At 46.1% G+C, this 20177-nt stretch overlaps 1 protein-coding gene across 1 annotated transcript in view; it reads right to left on the bottom strand.

Moving 5' to 3' along the window:
• Positions 1-20177, bottom strand: part of AHCYL1 (adenosylhomocysteinase like 1) — an 810468-nt gene that overhangs the window by 581019 nt on the left and 209272 nt on the right. The window lies entirely within an intron of this gene.

Here is a 20177-nt window from a genome sequence, read left to right on the forward strand (position 1 = left end):
TGACTATGGACAATATTCCTGCCTGCTGCCTGGACAATTCCATTCACTGTCGCTGACCAGTGACCACGTCCCTGCCTGCTGCCTGGATCGGGGCTCTCCTTCTGTGGACAATTGCACTACTAAAACCACAGGTAATCTTTTTTTTTTACCCATTACTCAGCAGAAAGTATTTTAGGGTGTAATTCTTGGTATGTACATGCTGTGTTAGAAATATGAAGGCCCTTCAAAAATGTGATAGATTGTAAGGAAATTGGATGTGTAATTTATGTCCCTAGAACACCTGAAGTTGCTACTTTGGTGTTGGGCCTCTGTATGTGGCCACGCTGTGTAAAAGTCTCACACATGTGGTATCGCCATACTCAGGAGGAGCAGCAGAATATATTTTGGGGTGTAATTTTTTCTATGTACATGCTATGTGTTGGAAATATCCTATAAATGGACAACTTTCTGTAAAAAAAAATGCGTTTTTATTTTTTTCCACATTTTCCAAAAACATCTGGAAAAAAATGAACTGTTCAAAAGACTCATTATGCCTCATAGATTATACGTTGGGGTGTTAGCTTTCCAAAATGGGGTCACTTTGTGGGCGTTTCCATTGTCCTGGTGCTCCAGGGCCTTCAAAAGTGTAATAGGTGGGTGAGAGATTAGATGTGTAATTTATGCTCCTAGAATGCTTGAAGTTGCTACTTCGGTGTTTGGCCTCTGTATGTGGCCACGCTGTGTAAAAGTCTCACACATGTGGTATCGCCATACTCAGGAGGAGCAGAAGAATATATTTTGGGGTGTAATTTTTTCTATGTACATGCTATGTGTTGGAAATATCCTATAAATGGACAACTTTCTGTAAAAAAAAATGCGTTTTTATTTTTTTCCACATTTTCCAAAAACATCTGGAAAAAAATGAACTGTTCAAAAGACTCATTATGCCTCATAGATTATACGTTGGGGTGTTAGCTTTCCAATATGGGGTCACTTTGTGGGCGTTTCCATTGTCCTGGTGCTCCAGGGCCTTCAAAAGTGTAATAGGTGGGTGAGAGATTAGATGTGTAATTTATGCTCCTAGAATGCTTGAAGTTGCTACTTCGGTGTTGGGCCTCTGTATGTGGCCACGCTGTGTAAAAGTCTCACACATGTGGTATCGCCATACTCAGGAGGAGCAGAAGAATATATTTTGGGGTGTAATTTTTTCTATGTACATGCTATGTGTTGGAAATATCCTATAAATGGACAACTTTCTGTAAAAAAAAAAATGCGTTTTTATTTTTTTCCACATTTTCCAAAAACATCTGGAAAAAAATGCACTGTTCAAAAGACTCATTATGCCTCATAGATTATACGTTGGGGTGTTAGCTTTCCAAAATGGGGTCACTTTGTGGGCGTTTCCATTGTCCTGGTGCTCCAGGGCCTTCAAAAGTGTAATAGGTGGGTGAGAGATTAGATGTGTAATTTATGCTCCTAGAATGCTTGAAATTGCTACTTTGGTGTTGGGCCTCTGTATGTGGCCACGCTGTGTAAAAGTCTCACACATGTGGTATCGCCATACTCAGGAGGAGCAGCAGAATATATTTTGGGGTGTAATTTTTTCTATGTACATGCTATGTGTTGGAAATATCCTATAAATGGACAACTTTCTGTAAAAAAAAATGCGTTTTTATTTTTTTCCACATTTTCCAAAAACATCTGGAAAAAAATGAACTGTTCAAAAGACTCATTATGCCTCATAGATTATACGTTGGGGTGTTAGCTTTCCAAAATGGGGTCACTTTGTGGGCGTTTCCATTGTCCTGGTGCTCCAGGGCCTTCAAAAGTGTAATAGGTGGGTGAGAGATTAGATGTGTAATTTATGCTCCTAGAATGCTTGAAGTTGCTACTTCGGTGTTTGGCCTCTGTATGTGGCCACGCTGTGTAAAAGTCTCACACATGTGGAATCGCCATACTCAGGAGGAGCAGCAGAATATATTTTGGGGTGTATTTTTTTCTATGTACATGCTATGTGTTGGAAATATCCTATAAATGGACAACTTTCTGTAAAAAAAAAATGCGTTTTTATTTTTTTCCACATTTTCCAAAAACATCTGGAAAAAAATGAACTGTTCAAAAGACTCATTATGCCTCATAAATTATACGTTGGGGTGTTAGCTTTCCAAAATGGGGTCACTTTGTGGGCGTTTCCATTGTCCTGGTGCTCCAGGGCCTTCAAAAGTGTAATAGGTGGTTGAGAGATTAGATGTGTAATTTATGCTCCTAGAATGCTTGAAGTTGCTACTTCGGTGTTGGGCCTCTGTATGTGGCCACGCTGTGTAAAAGTCTCACACATGTGGTATTGCCATACTCAGGAGGAGCAGCAGAATATATTTTGGGGTGCCATTTGTGGAATATACATGCCATGTGAGAGAAATAACCTGTTATAATGACAATATTGGTATGAAAAAAAATAAAAAAAAATCTTGATTTTGCAAAGAATTGTGGGAACAAATGACAACTTCAAAAAACTAACTATGACTCTTACTAACTACCTTGGAATGTCTACTTTCCAAAAAGGGGTCATTTGGGGGGTATTTGTACTTTATTGGCTTGTTAGGGTCTCAAGAAATGAGAGAAGCTGTCAGTACTTCAGGTGTGATCAAATTGTTCAATTTTCAGAAATTGGTACCATAGCTTGTAGACCCTATAACTTTCACCCAGACTAAATAATATCCAATTTTTTTTTTTTTTTTTACCAAAAATATGTAGCAGTATGCATTTTAGGCCAAATGTATGAGGAAAAATTCATTTTTTACAAAATGATATGATAGAAATGAAGAAAAATTCATTTTTTTACAACATTTTCGTTCTTTTTTCATTAATAGCGAAAAAAAAAACGCAGAGGTGATCAAATACCACCAAAAGAAAGCTCTATTTGTGGGAAAAAAAGGACAAAAATTTCATTTGGTTACAGTGTTGTATGACTGAGTTATTGTCATTCAAAACGTGAGAGCACCAAAAGCTGAAAATTGGTCTGGTTATTAAGGGTGTTTAAGTGCCCAGTTGTCAAGTGGTTAAACATTGTCCGGTATGCAGCTTTGAATCCCAATAAACAAAAAAACATCCCCAAAAAAAGGGTAAAGAAAAAAAATAAAAACTTAAGACAAACCGGCTGTAGAACTGTTCAACCGATCCAAGAGTTGTCCTGCGACATCCATAAGTTCCGTGTCGCTATGCAGGAAAATGGGAGCTGAAGAACATGCACACAGCGTGGACCACAAATCCAAGAGAAAATTTGTTAGAACCTCCAGTTCAGTATTCACAGTACAGAAGAGCCATCTAGTGGCTGAAAAAATACATGACCCCTCCAGGCACTTTATAATGGAAACAAAAACAGGATACAGCCTGTGCACTTAAAAAAAAGGGGGGGGGAATCGTATCCCCAGTAAAAATTGCAAAGGAGTAGCCAACAACACAGGACTGAGCAACAAAAAGAAAAAAGAAAAATTTATAACATTGAGCAGGACCCGAGCAGCCAAAACTACCCGCGATCACTCATATTGCCCAAAGCATCCTAAGCCCAGGACAAGGCACAATGGGTGTTAAAGCAAATCACAGATACTTATCCATACTCCAACCGTCTGCCTGGGTTCCCATCCCATCCGTCATCATGGGTTCCTGTCAAGCCAGTCGGATGCCTCACACGGAGAATCAAAAAACGTTACCGCATCCTTGTGTTGCACTCGCAGCTTGTTAGGATATAGCATACTGTATGGGATATTCTTCTCCCTCAGCCTCCTTCTCACATCATTAAATGAGCGCCTCCTCCTCTGGGTCTTCGCTGAGAAATCAGGGAACAGCATCACCTTGGTATTCTCAAACTTGAGCTCAGGACGTTGTCTTGATGCAGCCAAAATCATGTCCCGGTCCCGATAGTTCAAGAACCTCACCAGGAACGGTCGGGAAAAAATTCCCCGGAGGACGCCTGCCAGTGGGCACCCGATGGGCCCTTTCCACCACATATGTAGGAGGGAGCTCTGCTAAGTCCAGCAGTTTTATAAAGAATTGTTCCGCAAAGGATGCAAAGTGAGCCCCCTCAGCCCCTTCCGCAAGACCAACCACACGTACATTATTCTTCCCCTGCCTGTCTTCTGCGTCCTCAGCTCTGCTTTGCAGTGACTTCACCATCGCTTGCAATTCAGACAATTGATTTCCATGTGAATGAGAAACATCCTCCACCTCAGAGATCCTGTCCTCAGCCACTGTTCGTCTGCCCCTTATCTTGTCAAGATCATGCCTGATTAGAGCACATTCAGCAGTGAGATGATCTATGCTGACCATCACCGCTGCCTTACTGGCACTGATGGCTTCCAGGATTGGTCTGGTGATCGCCTCCTGAGCCGTTTCAGGGGCAGGGGAGACCGTGGGAGACACAGAGGGCGAGCCATCGGAATCTGAGCCCCTGTCTGCCTCAACAGCGGCAGCCGCTGATTTCATCCTCACAGCCTGCTGCTTCTCCTTAGTGAGGCGACGGGAGGGCAAGATGTCGGCGGCGGGCCTCGTGCAGAGCGGGTCCTACGCTGACTCCTCTGGGACTGCTTTCCCGACCTGGAAGCCCTCTTTCTCATGACCAGGATGGGATCCACACGATCCGGTACCTGCAGTACCGAAATTCAAGCTAAACAGCTCCAAGCATAGGATTCCTGTACAGGATAGACATGGAGCTCACAGTAAGCACATCTTGCTGCCTTCACATCCGGTCACGCCCCTTGAATATCCTCAAGCTTCAGCTTATGCGTAGACCAACCAGCATCCGGGCTGTGGTTGGGGCAGAGCTAGAAGATGTCCTTTATCTTCCGCCGTGCGTTGAGCCAGCAGGGTCCAGGGGTGTGCTGGCCGCAGGGCTGCAGTCTGTCTATCTTCTGCCGTGTGGAGATTCAGCAGCTTTCAGTGGTGTGCTGAAAACAGGGCTGGAGTCCTAATTTCTCTGGTCAATCTCAGTCTCAAAGGGTCTTGGCGATCTACTGTACTGTGCCAGGAGTCTGTGAGGTCAGCAGCTTGTTTACCCTGACACCATGTCACCTCAGCCATCTTAATGGCCACCTTAAAGCGGAAGTTCACCCTCAAAATTAACTTTCCAGCATCCTTAAAGCGGAAGTAAACCCATCAATTTAACAGTTTGAAAAAGCAGTTACATTCCTGGCATGCCGGGAATGCTAACTGTCACATTGGTTGTGCTCTCAACCAAACTGTCAAACCATCCAATGGCTGGTGTCATAACTGATCACATGTGCAGCATCATGGCAGTTGAAGATTAAACAGAGGCCAAGACGCGCCTTAGCAGCCGTCAATCAACTCCTCTTTGCTTAGAAACGCCCATTCCCCGCAGGATTCCCCGCTCGGAGCCGGAAAACAAGGGCTCATATAACGATAAGTACAAGTAAAAAAAAAAAAAACACAGCATACTGCAGATGTTAGCAGTATGCTACAGCTAATGTCAAAAAGTGGATTTTTGGGTGAACCTCCGCTTTAACTTCCCACCGAGCTGTGTGGGAAGAGCTATAATTCTCCTCAGAGCTGTGTGGGAGGAGCTATAATTAAACAAAGAAAAGACTGCGCTCAGATAAACAAAGAAAATAAGATAAAAATAAAGAATAACAAAGGCAGCAGCATTGGTGGAATAACACACAATAAATACATAAAAAAATTTAAAGACTGTGGGCCATATTCTCGTAGATCGGCGCATATTTAGTGAGGCGGAGCGGACCTCCGATGCGCACCGCCGGCTTAACTTGGCGAGAGCCGAACCATATTCCCGAACCCCCTGCGTCCTACGCTGCGCTCGCGTAACTTAAATGTGTTGGCGTAAGTAGGCGCAAGTGACGGTAGGAGGGATGTGGGCGTGAAGCATTATAATGATCCGTGACCCCATGCAAATGATGTCCAGACCTAACGGCGCATGTGCCGGACGTGCTCCGCCCTCTGCGCATGCGCACAATGACAATAGGCGTAAATCCATGCTAAGTTGGGCCGGCCCAGTGTATAAAAGCTTCAAGCATCCGCCCAGCTAGTGCAAAGTGACTCCCTTGTATTTCCCTATTGGAGTTTTCACTTTGCTGCTGCTGCTATGCCAAGGAAAGACCGCAGGAAAAAAAACTTCAGCCCTGCTGAGAGGGAAGTTATTATCTCAGCAATGGAGCGCTATGATGCCAGGCTCCATGGTGCTGAGAGTGGCAATACCAGCAAAATCAAAAAGGAAGAAATCTTACGCAAAGTGACGGCACAGGTCAATGCCCTTGGCCATGAGGTGAGGACCCCCCAGGACATCTTAAAAAAAATGAATGACCTGCGGGGGGTGGTCAGAAATAAAATGGCCACCATTGCCAAACATGCCAGGGGCACTGGAGGTGGGCCACCCTGTCCGATCCGGCTGTCAGAGGAGGAGGAAATTATTGCCAGATGCCTGCGGAGGGAGCAGGTGGAGGGCCTGGAGGGCCATGACTCCAGTGACCCACCCATGAGGACAGGTAAGTGTGTTTTATCTTCTATATGGTGTGTAGCATGTTTGGGGGGGGGGACATGTGACAAGTGTGTGGGTCCACCAACATGGGATTTTTTTGTGTCATCCACAGGTGTGCAGGAGGGAGCTGGGCCGTCTTCTGCTGTCCGTCCAACACCATCCCCCCAGCAGTCTGCTACAGTGGCTGACCCCCTGGGAAGCCTACAGGCCTTTTTGGAGGGGAGTGGCCAGTCCTCCGCACAGGAGGTGGTTGAGGAGGATATTGCCCATGAGGAGGTGGTGGACAATGAAGAGGAGGTGGCCCAGAGTGTGCAGGAGGTCATTTTATTTCTTGACGACTCACATGAGATGCCCGGAACATCACAGCACCACCCAATCACCAGCCCCTCAGGGTCTTCCATCACCCTCTCCAGCCCCTCCCGTCCCATGCCCCTCACCACCAGCCCCTCACGGCCCTCCCCCTATTCAAGGGCCCCAGGCACTCCTGTCCCCAGGAAGGCCACCCAAAAGACCAGGGGTGTGGCAGGAGTCCTGCAGGAAAAGCTGGTCAGGCAGCAGGACCAGCAGAGCCGCCATATGGGGGACATTTTGGAGGAGTTGAGGCGGCTCAATAATAGCCTGTCCTCCTCTGGAGCAGTGCCCGACGCTCTGCAGGATGTGGCAGGAAACTCTGCAGCCACCATTACAAGTCTGGGTGAGCTGCAAACCACCACAGCCGAACTTGTGGGGGAGGTCAGGGGCCTGCGGATGGCTGTGCAGGCCCAGACTGCATGCCAGGAGGCCCTGCTCAGCCGTATAGCAGTGGCTCTAGAGGGCAGACAGCCAGCCAGGGAGGCACCTGGGGATGTTAATCCACCGAGGGAGGCTCCTCCACCTGATGCCCCACCACCCCCAAATGAGGCTCCCCCCAGACAAGCGAGGGCCAGGAACCTGGGCACCAGGCGGAGTCCGCGCCGGGGCCGGTGATTTATTTGGGCTTCTTTATGCTCTAAGTATGATTTTTGATTTATGCTCTAAGTAAGAGCTTTTTAATATTATTTTATTTATGCTCTAAGTAAGAGCTTTTTAATATTATTTTATTTATGCTCTAAGTAAGAGCTGTTGTATTTTTTGTGCTGCACAAAGTAGTGCATAGCACAGTGTGAATGGTGTGTGAATGTGGGGGGGGTGACACTCCTGCCAGTAAGGGGTGTCACCCTCGGTCGCTGGGGATAAGTTCTCCCCAGGTCCGTGTGAAAGGTGTATGAATGGACAGCAACATCATTGGAGCCTTGACGCGGCGTTGCTGCTCCTTAGTACCGTGCGGTGTACTTCGGTCTAATCCAATGGGATGTGCATGTGGGGTGTGTGTGCTAGGGACCACAGTGGTGTGCATGCGTGCATTTTCTGTGTGCCATGTTTAATGTGTGTGTTTAACGTTCAAAGATTCGCTCCACGAGACATCTCCTGACTGCTGTACCATCAGCAGACGGGGTAGCCTCGGTTAGGGGGGGACATGGTGGTTGGGGGGTCAGGTCATCACGTAGGTCAATCTGCAGGCCCTTTCTCACTGCGAAGTTGTGCAGCACGCAACATGCAGCGATGATTTGGCACACGAAGTTGGGGGAATACAGCAGGGTACCCCCAGTCTTATCCAGGCATCGAAATCGTGACTTAAGGAGGCCAAATGTTCGCTCAACCACTGCACGGGTGCGTGCGTGTGCTTCGTTATATCTTCTCTCTCCTGGTGTTTGCGGATTGCGGAATGGAGTCATGAGATGAGGTCCCAGGGCATATGCAGAGTCACCTGGAAGGGAAAAGACAGGAGGATGTTAGTCATGCATGTGCCCCTCGTGATGTCTGCATCATGGGGGGGGACAGTCATACCTGACACCCATGACACTCACCAACCAGCCAACTGTCCCCATACACATTATGCTCAAATTGTCTTGGGATGTCACTTTGCCTGAATATAAAGCTGTCATGGCTGGATCCGGGGTGTTTTGCACGGACGTGCCATATGAGGCCATGTGCATCCACGATCACTTGGACATTGATAGAATGCCAATGTTTTCTGTTGCGGTATATGTGCTCGGTCTCGTGGGGGGGCTGTATTGCCACATGGGTACAATCAATTGCACCCACAGTGCGTGGGAAACCATCAATTAGGCAGAAATCTGTCATTGCCTTCAGCCGCATGTCCTCCTGGGTGGGTCTGATTATGTGGTGCGACATGCGTCGGAGTATTGCGGGGACAACTTGGTGCACGCATCTACTCATGCTGGTTTGGGATATCCCAACCACGTCTCCACTGGTTCTTTGAAAAGAGCCTGTGGCAAGAAAATGCAATGTTGCCAGGACCTTCACCAGTGGCTGCACTGCATGGGATCGTTGTGTTGGGCTGCTGATGTCATTCTTCAGGGCTCTGGTAATTTCAAGGATGGCATCAGGGTTGAATCTATAACGGTGATACACATCCACATCAGCCATGCCAAAGAGACTAATGCGCTGTGGGTAGATCCTCTCACGTGCCCTCCTCCGTGCCCTCCTCCTTCTAAGTGCCTCTTCCTCCTCACACACTAGCAGTGCTAAGACCACGCCTGCCCCTGGCATGTTGGCATACGAATGTGTTGTCCGTAAAATTTGGTTGCTCAGCTCGTCCGGGATGGTGCTGCTGTATTTGCTTTTTTCAAGCTAACTTACTCAGGTCTGGAGCAAAGTTAACCGAGCTTTATAAGGGGTAACTTTCAGCCGGACAATCGTCTTACGCGCACAGCGCGTAGCCTAAGCCGATCGCGCGTAGGTTCGGGAATCAGCGCATCTACATCATTTGCATATTTGAATACTAATTCTATGGCAGCCTAGGATGCCTTCAGCGGAAATATGCGCCTACGCCGCGTACACTTAAACGAGTTAGGACGGACAGGAGTAGCCTGATTTCTGGCGGATCTGGTTCTGTGACTATGGCGCATAGATAGGACGGCGCATCTTTACACTTACGCCGCGCATCTCCATATACGCCGGTGTAACTTGTTTGAGAATATGGCCCATAGCCAATATAAAAATTCAATGAAAGTTAAAATTGAAACACTTTTTACCAATACCAATTCACATTAAAAGACTGGCATCCAGGGGCTGATAAGCTAAAAACAGTGCACAATAGTTAACCAAAACAAAAAATCATATTGCATATGTATGTATAAAAACACAAAGTGAATGTCCAGTTATATGTGTAAACAATCAGAGGTTAATATGCCAAATCGATGATCACAAAATTGTATGCAACCAGCACACAATTGGCAAACCAAAACCTCAAAAGTTCTTAATGCTAATCACCACAAAACTCAAACAATGATGTCCAGATGAATAATGTAGGATGAAACAGATACGGTGATCAAATATAGTGCCAGTTGAGATGCACCTCACCTGGTGATTAAAAAAAACGGAAGGTGCCCACCACCATGATTTAAAGTTGTCCGCTTACCAGAGGCAAGCCAAAAAATGTGGTCGGCTGTAGCCCAGCCGTGGTTCTTGGCTTGCATGTGAAGATATCAGGATTACACCAGGAACCAAGATGACATCAAGGGAAGGAGGCCAGTATGATTATGTTCCACTCGATGTCTGTACGGCCATTGCAGATCCTCTGCTCTCACAGCAGCCGGCGATCCCTTACACGCCAGTAGTGGACTGTTCCTCGTAGTCCTCACATTCTGTGAAAAACTATGAGCTCTTCATTGCACTTGATGACATCAGAGAACCTGTGACTGCCCAACTGTGTAGGGTAGATGAGGCTGCAGAAACCAGACTAGTCTTAATGCCTGGAGGGAGCCGGATGTATTGCTATAAACAATGGTAACGCCAGCTTCACTCAGCCTGAGAGTCACACTCCGATGACGTCACCCCGCACACCTAGGAGCTATAATTCCCCTCAGAGTTGTGTGGGAGGAGCTATAATTCTCCTCAGAGCTGTGAAGGAGGAGCTATAATGCTAAGCAATAATGCTATAATTCCCCTCAGAGCTGTGTGGGCCTAGCTATAATTTGCCTCAGAGCTGTATGGGACAAGCTACATTTTCCATCAGAGTTGTGTGGGAGGAGCTATAATTTGCCTCAGATCTGTGTGGGAGGAGCTACATTTCCCATCAAAGTTGTGTGGGAGGAGCTATAATTCCCCTCATCGCTGTGTGGGAGGACCTATAAATCCCCTTCAGAGCAGTGGGAGAGGAGCTATAATTCCCGTCAGTGCTGTATGGGAGGAGCTATAATACCCATCACAGCAGTGTGGGAGGAGCTATAATTTCCCTCAGAGCTGTGTGGGAGGAGTGATAATTATGGGACCAACTTGATCACAAAATCTATGATATTTTGTGACCCATTCGGCGAAATGTTCCACAAAGTAATAGCACACCAATCGGGAAAAATCTGCACGTTTTGTATATATATATATTACTATGTAGTGTAAAAGCTGTGGGATTTTTCAAAAAAATTATATTTTTTTAAAAATGACTTTCAAACATGATTAATTTTTTTTAAATTACTTTTTTTCAAACATGATTAAATTTTTTCAAAAATGATTTAATTATTTTTTAAAAAATGTTTTTTTTTTATTCCACTCAGCATTGTGTAGGAGGAGCTAGAATTCCCATCAGAGCTGTGTGGGAGGAGCTACAATTCCCCTCAGAGCTGTGTGGGAGGAGCTATAATTCCCCTCAGCGTTGCCAGGAAACCAATGTTTATGCAGGTTCTAAGTATTGACCAGAGTTTTTTGCCTCTCCTGAACACTTGCCATTCTTCAAACGGTCGTATTTTAAAAACTATAAACCCTACAGCGAAGAGCTTTATATTGTCAGTTTTACAAAACCCAGACCTATATTTTGATGCATAGTATGTCTCTGAAATTGAAGGCACAGTCGCAGTTTAGATATTGCCCTTCGAATGCCTATGGAAAGCATGAGTTGCAAAAAAAGGGTCATATTGTGAAAACGATCAGGACTATGGCTTAGCCGTGGACATGGCAGCAGGGATAGCTGAACGTTTTGATATAAGATTTGTGTAGGTGGGCTTGAAAAAGAGGGAGTGGTGGCAGTTTAGAAATCATGTCCTGATTTTTCAGTTTTTGTCAGCTCACACTCTAGTTTAGCCATTCATTCCTATGGGACAAATTTCGCCGCAAAAGCGACGATATTTCGTGAACGATTTGGCGAAACATTCCACAAAGTAATAGCCCAACAATTGGGAACAATTCGCACGTTTCGGTATATTACTTGTCTATGTAGTGTAAAAACTGTGGGAGGAGTTAGGGTGGTAAATTTGGCTATACTAATAGAATTTTTATAACAGCTTACCTGTAAAATCCTTTTCTTGGAGTACATCACGGGACACAGAGCCTAGTAATTACTAAGTAGGTTATATTCCACCTTCAGGTGCTGGACACTGGTGTAATCAAATCAAATTAGACAGGAAGTTTCCTCCCTATATAACCCCTCCCATACTGGGAGCGCCTCAGCTTTTTTAGCAAAGCAATAAGTGTCCCAATATCCCCAAACAAGAGGGGCGGGAGCTCTGTGTCCTGTGATGTACTCCAAGAAAAGGATTTTACAGGTAAGCCATTATAACAATCCTATTTTCTTTATCATACATCATGTGACACAGAGCCTAGTAATTACTATGTGGGATGTCCCAAAGCAATGCTTACTGAGGGGAGGGAGACACAAATAACGCAGACCGCCATCAGATGTGAGGACCTATACTGCTGCCTGCAGCATACTGTGCCAAAAAGCAGCATCCTCTTGCCGTCTTATATTCACCTGATAGGAATTAGTGAACGTAAGCACCGACGACCAAGTTGCGGCCTTGCAAATCTGAGTCATAAAGGCTTGGTAATGCACCACGCATGAAGCGCTTACTATCCTGGTAGGGTGAACACCAAAAGAAACAGGGGGAAACCCTCTCTTTAAACCACAAGCCTGAATAATAACCTGATGAATCAACATTGGAAACAGTTGATGTAGACACTGCCTGCACTTTCCTGGGGCCTCCTGGTAGTGCAACAACATTAGCTTTCCGTATGCGAGCAGCCGCTTCAGATAGGCCTTGACTTTTCTTACGAGAGAGAGTGTAACCATTTTAATAGCTGATATGAAGACTGCCTGCCCATATCTAGGGTCTTCTGGCAGCACAACCAAATGTCAGTTTCCTATATCTGAAACCTTCAGATAGATTTTTAACTGCTCTCATCTATATTGAGAGAAAAGCAATAACTTTTCCTTCCGCGGAACAAGGTTCTGGAAAAAGGAAGGCAAAAATATCTTGATTCAAATGAAAACTAGATCCTTCTAGGAAATAAGGCTGGGTGAGGATTTAACATCACCCTACTTGTAAGAATAATTAAGTATGGTTCTATACAAAGAAAGTTGCCAATACTGGAACTCTCTTGCGGAGGCTGCCGCAACCGAGAACACCAATTCCCTTGTTAGAAGGATGAAGGGAAATATGGTGCATCGGCCCAAGGTGCTGACTCTGTAAGCCGACAAAACTAGACCCAATCCTCCGAGCACAAGGGCGACCTAACTGGCGGACGTATACCCGTTACCCCTTGTATAACGGCCCGGATCAAAGAGTGAGAAGCAAGCAACCTTTGAAAATACTGACAAGGCCAAGATCGAATTCTTGATGGAACTTAAGGATAGCTCTATCTCCTTTCCTAATGTATGAAGGCAAGAATTTTACCTATGACATACTTCCAAGGATGCCACTCCTTGGTTTCACACCAGGAACATGGGCCTTTCCAGATCCTATGATACATGGTCCTGGAGGCCAGCTCTCCTGTATGAATCAAGGTAATTGCCGCTGATTCTGAAAGTCCCGATCCTCAAGAATGTGGGCTATAACAGCCAGGCCATTAATTCCCATGTTTGCAAGACAGGATGTAATACCCCCTTGCGAAGTAGGACTGGACAAGATGTAAGGGACCCTGGGTCTTCTACTACCACCCTTACTATTCCTGCACAGCAAGGTCATCTGGATTATGCCAGAGCAATTAGGCCGGCTTCCGTTCTCCTCTGATGTTGCATATGCATAGAAGCCACGAAAGTCGCGGCACTGGGGGGAGAGAACGCATAAACCAGTGACAACTGGTCCCACAGAATCACTAACGCATCTGTCCCGCATGCGAGTGGATCCTTAGTCCTTGACACAAAGCTGTTCAATTTCTTGTTGAACCTGGACGGCAATACATTTTATGTACATGGTACCCTTTCTCTGGCCTTTGGTCAGAAAAAATAAAATAAAATCGGGGTGTAGAGGTCATTCTCCCAGAAACAATTGTTGACGACTCCAGAGAATCGCCTGCCCATTCTGCATTCCATGAAATGACAATTGTCAATAGGCAAGGCACAAGCCCCTCTGCCCAAGCCAGAACCTGGCTTACTTCCCTCTGGCTGTGTGACTTCTAGTGCCTCCTTGGTAAACAAAGTAAATCACTAGTGTGGCATTGTCGGATTGTACTCTGACAGAACAATCCTGCAACCTAAAGTCCATGCCCTTAAGCCAGATGCTCCATCAGTAGCTCTAGAATGCTGACGGATAAGGCTATGTTTATGCATTGAGGCATTTCTGTGAAAACAAGCCTCTCTGTATGACCTAATATCCTTGGGTATTCAAAGGATCGAGTGATCAGGCAACCTTGTGTGATCCAGCATCTTTATGCAATCAAGCATCTTAATGCATTTTAGGCATTTCTGTGAAAACAAGCCTCTCTGTGTGACCCAATATCCTTGGGTAATCAAGGACTCGCGTGATCAGGCAACCTTGTGTGATCCAGCATCTTTATGCAATCAAGCATTTTTATGCTATTTTAGGCATTTCTGTGCAAATAAACCTCTCTGTGCGACTTAAGCACTTTAACAAGTTGCCGACCGGCCGCCGTCGTTTTACAGCGGCAGGTTGGCTCTCCTGGGCGAGAGCCTGTAGCTATACGTCGGGCGCGTGAACGGCTCGCCGTTCCCGACGATCAGATTCCCTTTGGAACTGATCAATCACCAGGTCCAGGCCAATAAATTCTGGCCTGGACCTGGTGATCACTCTCAGACAATGGTTGTCTTCCCCTGTCTCTGTATTTGTAAACATTGACAGGGGAAGTGCTGCTCTCTCCCTCGTGTCGGTCTTTTCGTTCCAGACCAAGAGGGAGAGAGCATCTAACTGTAAGGCCCCGTACACACGACCAAACATGTATGCTGAAACTGGTACGCGGGCCAGTTTCAGCATACATGTTCGGTCGTGTGTAGGTGCGAGCGGGCCGAATTCCAGCAAACATTTGCCCACCGGGCCTTTTCCCAGCAGACAAATATTCCTGGACGTGTTTTAAAACCGTCCGCTGGAATCCTGCCCGCTCGGACATGTACGGTCGTCAGTACAGACCTACCGTACATGTCCGAGCGCCCGCCGTCCCTCGCATGCGTCGAATGACTTCGACGCATGCGTGGAAGCCTTTAAATGGCAGGCCCGCCCACGTCGCCGCGTCATCATCGCGGCGACGATGCGGACACGCCCCGCGTAATGTTTACGCGCGGACTTCTGTACGATGGTTAGTACAACCATCGTACAGAAGCCCTCTGGCAGGCATGTACGGTGAAAACGGTCCGACGGACCGGTTTCACCGTACATGTTTGCTCGTTAGTACCCGGCCTTAGTTGCACAACACTACACTGACACCAGGTCACATAGGCACACAATTAACCCCCCCCCGATCACCCCCCAAATTAACCCCTCCACTGCCTGTCACTGTGTCACCCAGTACAACAATCAGATTTTTTTTGATCGCTGTACTAGTGTCATTAGTGACTAAAATAATTGTTAGGGTAATTAGTCGTAGTCCCTAATAAGTCTAGGGAGCCCCCCTAACCCCCCCAATAAAGGTTTAACCCTTTGATTACCCCGTCACCAGTGATCACAGTATAAGTGTCACGGGTGACGCAGTTTAGCTAGTTTATTTTTTATAGCGTCAAGGCACCCACCATATTTTTCCCAATAAAGGTTTAACCCCCTGATCGCCCAGCGGGTGATCAAAGTTTGGTTTTAGCGCCAGATAGGGTCTGCGTCGCCCCAGGCAGCGTCAGATTAGTGCCAGTAGCGCTAACACCCACGCACGCACCATACGCCTCCCTTAGTGGTATAGTATCTGAACGGATCGATACCTGATCTGATCAGATCTATACTAGCGTCCCCTGCAATTTAGGGTTCCCAAAAACACATTGTTAGCGGGATCAGCCCAGATACCTGCTTGCACCTGCGTTTAGCCCCTTCGCCCAGCTTAGCCCACCCAAGTGCAGTATCGATCGATTGATCACTGTCACAAAAACACATAACTGCAGCCTTCGGCAGTCAGGCCTGATTTCTGCGATCGCCAACAGTTTTTTGGTAGCGTTTGACTCAGGTGCTTTTTTACCTGTGAATCTTACTACTGTACCCCTAAATTTAGAGCCCAAAATGGCAAATCGAAGGTACACTAGTGAAGAGGCCTACTTGTTTCTGAGCATGACAGATAGTGAGAAGGAGGTCACGCATCTGTCAGATTCTGTTTCAGAATACGATCCTGTAGACGACAGCGGCTCCCTGACAGATAGCTCTGACAAAGGAGTTGTGGTCCCTGCCAAGGTCAGGCGTACCAGACCCCAATCTTCTGCTGTCGCTGAGGTGCAAGAACCGCAGGGCTCTCGTATGGAGCAGAGAAGTACTAGCCCCGCTATTCCTTCTGGTGAACTGGCAAGCACCAGCGGCCTAGTACATCCTGGTCGTACATCCAGCACTGCAGTATCACGTGGTGACGTGGCGAGTCCCATAAGAGCAGTTCAAGCTGGCGAGGTGGCAAGCACAAGTATCCCGCTGCCACCAAGAAGAAGACAAAGACAGGCCTGTCGTCCCCATAGTGCCCTTCCTGCTGCATTCGCCAATCCTGATTGGGTACCCACCACTTCTGCAGCACCCGTACTTCCCCCATTCACTGGCCAACCCGGAATTCAGGTGGAAACAGTTGATTTTACGTCACTGGATTTTTATTCGCTGTTTTTCACAGAAGATCTCTATAGATCTATTGTGGACCAAAGCAATTTGTATGCTGGTCAATACATCGCCGCTAATCCCCAGCTGTCCCTTGCCAAAGATTGGAAACCAATTACGGTTTGCGAATTTAAGATCTTTCTGGGCCTTTTCCTCATCATGGGCATGACTAAAAAGAGTGAGCTGCGGTTATATTGGTCCACGCACCCAGTTCACTATATGCCCATTTTCTCTGCCTCCATGGCCAGGACACGATACGAGCAGATGTTGCGGTTCATGCATTTCAGTGACAATGAACTCTGTTGTCCTCGGGGAGACCCTGGATTCGATCAATTTTGCAGCCTTGTATACTCCCGATCAAGTTGTCTGCGTTGATGAGTCCCTGATTAAGTTTTCTGGCCGCTTGTCTTTCAAGCAGTACCTTCCCAGAAAGCGTGCCAGATACGGGGTCAAGATGTATAAGCTCTGTGACAGGGCAACAGGCTATACATCTAGCTTTATGGTTTATGAGGGAAAAAAAAGCCACGTAGAGCCGGAGAATTGCCCAGATTACATAGGGAGCGCTGGTAGGATAGTGTGGGAATTGGTGTCACCCTTATTCGGAAAGGGGTACCACTTGTACGTGGACAATTATTACACAAGTGTGCCACTTTTTAGTCACCTTTTAGATTATGGAATTGGAGCATGTGGCACCGTGCGACCTAATCGCCGGGGCTTCCCCCAACGGCTTGTAGAATCCAGTCTTAGTCGGGGGGAGAGAGCATGCTTACAGTGTAATAATTTGTTAGCAGTGAAGTGGAGGGATTCACGGAATGTTTTCGTTCTGTCCACGCTTCACGCAGACACGGCAGTCCAAATTCGTACAGCGACTGGTGTTGTGGAGAAACCCCTCTGTATCCACGAGTACAACCTTAACATGGGAGGGGTGGACCTCAATGACCAGTTGTTGGCGCCATACCTAATTGCCCGTAAGGCCAGACGCTGGTACAAAAAAGTGTCTGTTTATTTGTTTCAATTGGCTTTGCTGAACGCTCATGTGCTATACAGAGCTTCAGGACGGACTGGATCCTTCCTAAAATTCCAGGAAGAAATTTTCGCAGCCCTTCCGTTTCCAGACGGTGCTGTTGCCCAACTTCAAATGCAGTGAGCCGGCTGTATGAGAGGCATTTTCCTTTTGTCCTCCCTGGTACCCCTACCCAAAGAACCCCCCAAAGAAGATGTCATGTCTGCAGCAAACGCGGATTTAGGCGTGACACCCGCTTTTATTGTCCCTCCTGTCCTGACCAACCTGGTGCCTACATTGGTGAATGTTTCAAACGCTACCACACACTAGTTGAGTTTTAGCATAGGGTACAGCACCACACAGTCCTAGGCACACTAACACAGGGTCTCGGAAGATGTGATGGCCATCACATTTTGAGAGACCATAATCTGCAACGTTCAGTTTACATTTTTTTTTACAGTTTTTAAAAAAGTGAAAAAAGTGGAAGAATAAATAAAAAGTTCACACAAAAACACAAAAAAAAGTATAAAATAAAAAATCCAAAAATAATTGTGGTTGTATTTTTCTCCTCTATCTTTATTGTTCTCTCTTATGTCCACTCTTTACTGTCCACTCACTATTGTTCTATATCTATTGTTCTCTCTATTTTTACTATGTTTTATTGTATTTGCTTTGCAGGTATGGTATACTGTAATGTTTGTTTTATTGTTAACCATCATTTGCTTAGCAGGTACGCCATTCAGTTGCAGCGCGGATTTATTTATCTTTCAATACGTTTTTATTAAAAAAATGTTTTCCAAGTAGCAGATAACAAGGCTCCAAGCCCATAGCTGATGCAACAGCAACATATACGTTCATTACGTAGCAATGTAATCACAGTTGAAGCGTTCAAATCTATTTAGAAGGCCTGGTGAGCCGAGTAATCGTAAAAAATAACATAACAAAAGAAAAGAAGTATAAAAATACTATAAAACGGTAGAAATAAAGTACAAAAGTAAAATAAACAAACAAACAAACAAGCGCAACCCTCCGTCCGTCTTCCACCACACCAATGGAGGCAACAGCCAACGCATCGAAGAGTTAAAGAGTCAAATTCAAGGGAGTTTGTACCGCTCGTACCAATCAAACCATAGTTGCCACAGGGGGCGTATTTTATGTGAGGAATTTTGCGAGGAGGCGTATAGTAGTTCGTATGTGGCATGAGTATGGGTGGTCGTGATCACTTCCAGCAAGGAGGGGGGGTTTACTTGTTTCCAGTGGCGGGCGAGCACTAATCTCGCACTTAGGAGAATGTGTGTGGCTATCATTCTTTTGTCAGGGGGGAGAGACTCAATACCCAACGAGAGCAGTGCCATACCCGGCTCCATTGGTAGTGGTAGACCCAGGACATCAAGTATAACCTGAAAAACATCCTTCCAGTATTTAGCCACCAAAGGACAAACCCAGAAAATATGGAACAGAGTTCCTAAGTTTCCACACAGCCTCCAGCAGCAATTCGGGGCCTGTGGGGCGAATTTTGCTATTCTAGAAGGGGTTAAGTACCATCTTAATAACATTTTCTGGTTAAGTTCCCATAAGTTCACACATTTTGTGGCTGTATATGTTATGTTAAAAGCCTTTTGCCACTGTTCAGCGGAATATGCTGTACCCCACTCCCTTTCCCACTCGAGTACTGCTGAAGATTTAGTAAAGACCTCTTTGTCATTAAGTAACATGTAGAACATGGAGATACCCCTAGTCTTGGCTGTAGGGCTAGTATAGAACAGGGTGACCTGCCATGGCAAGGAGATGGTCTTTATCGGATGAGTTCGTAAAAGGTGACTAATCTGTAGATAGTAGTAAACATCTTTAGCCGATAAGCCATATTCCAATTGAAGAGCACGAAATGATTTTAGGGCCGGGCCTATCATTATGTCCGTTACGTCTTTTATCCCTTTGGCCACCCAATCGTCCAGATTCACATTGGGAATTAGGCTGGTCAGACACTGGATCGGGACAGGTACCTTCGAGCATACTTGTTGGTGGAAACTAAGAGAGGTAAATACCTCCCACCCCTGAAGTGACGCTAGAATCGTCGGGGAAAGCTCGTCCCGTTGCAGATCAACGCTACGAGACATTAAGAGGAAGGTGTATAGATCATGACCTGGTATCTGATAACTCTCTAATTCCGACCATCTCCTGTGCCCTGAGTTTGGAAACCATGCTTTAATTTGGGCTAGAAGAGTTGCTATGTAATAGTCCCTTAGCTCTACCATGCCCACTCCTCCCGCTCGTCTAGATTTGACTAGTTTGGAAAATGCACAACGAGCCTTCCTGCCTTGCCATAAATATTTGCTGAGAAGTGATTGTGCGGCTCTGAAAAAGGATTTAGGCACTGGAATAGGAAGCGTTCTGAACATGTATATCATCTGTGGCAGTACCACCATTTTAAAGGTTGCCAACCTACCCGACCAGGATAATTCCATTTTCGCCAGCTCCTGCAGTTTGTCTCTAAGCCTGTCTAGGAAGGGCGTGTAGTTGGCTCTGACCAGGGCGGAAGTCGTTGGTGTAAGGGTGATGCCTAAATATTTTATCCCTACCTTGTCCCAAGTATATGGAAAGGAGTTGGCTAGCTTTTTCTGTAGACCATCACTTATGTTTAAGCCCAAAATGTAGG

This window comes from Rana temporaria, chromosome 2, assembly GCF_905171775.1.
Source record: "Rana temporaria chromosome 2, aRanTem1.1, whole genome shotgun sequence".
NCBI lineage: Eukaryota > Metazoa > Chordata > Amphibia > Anura > Ranidae > Rana > Rana temporaria.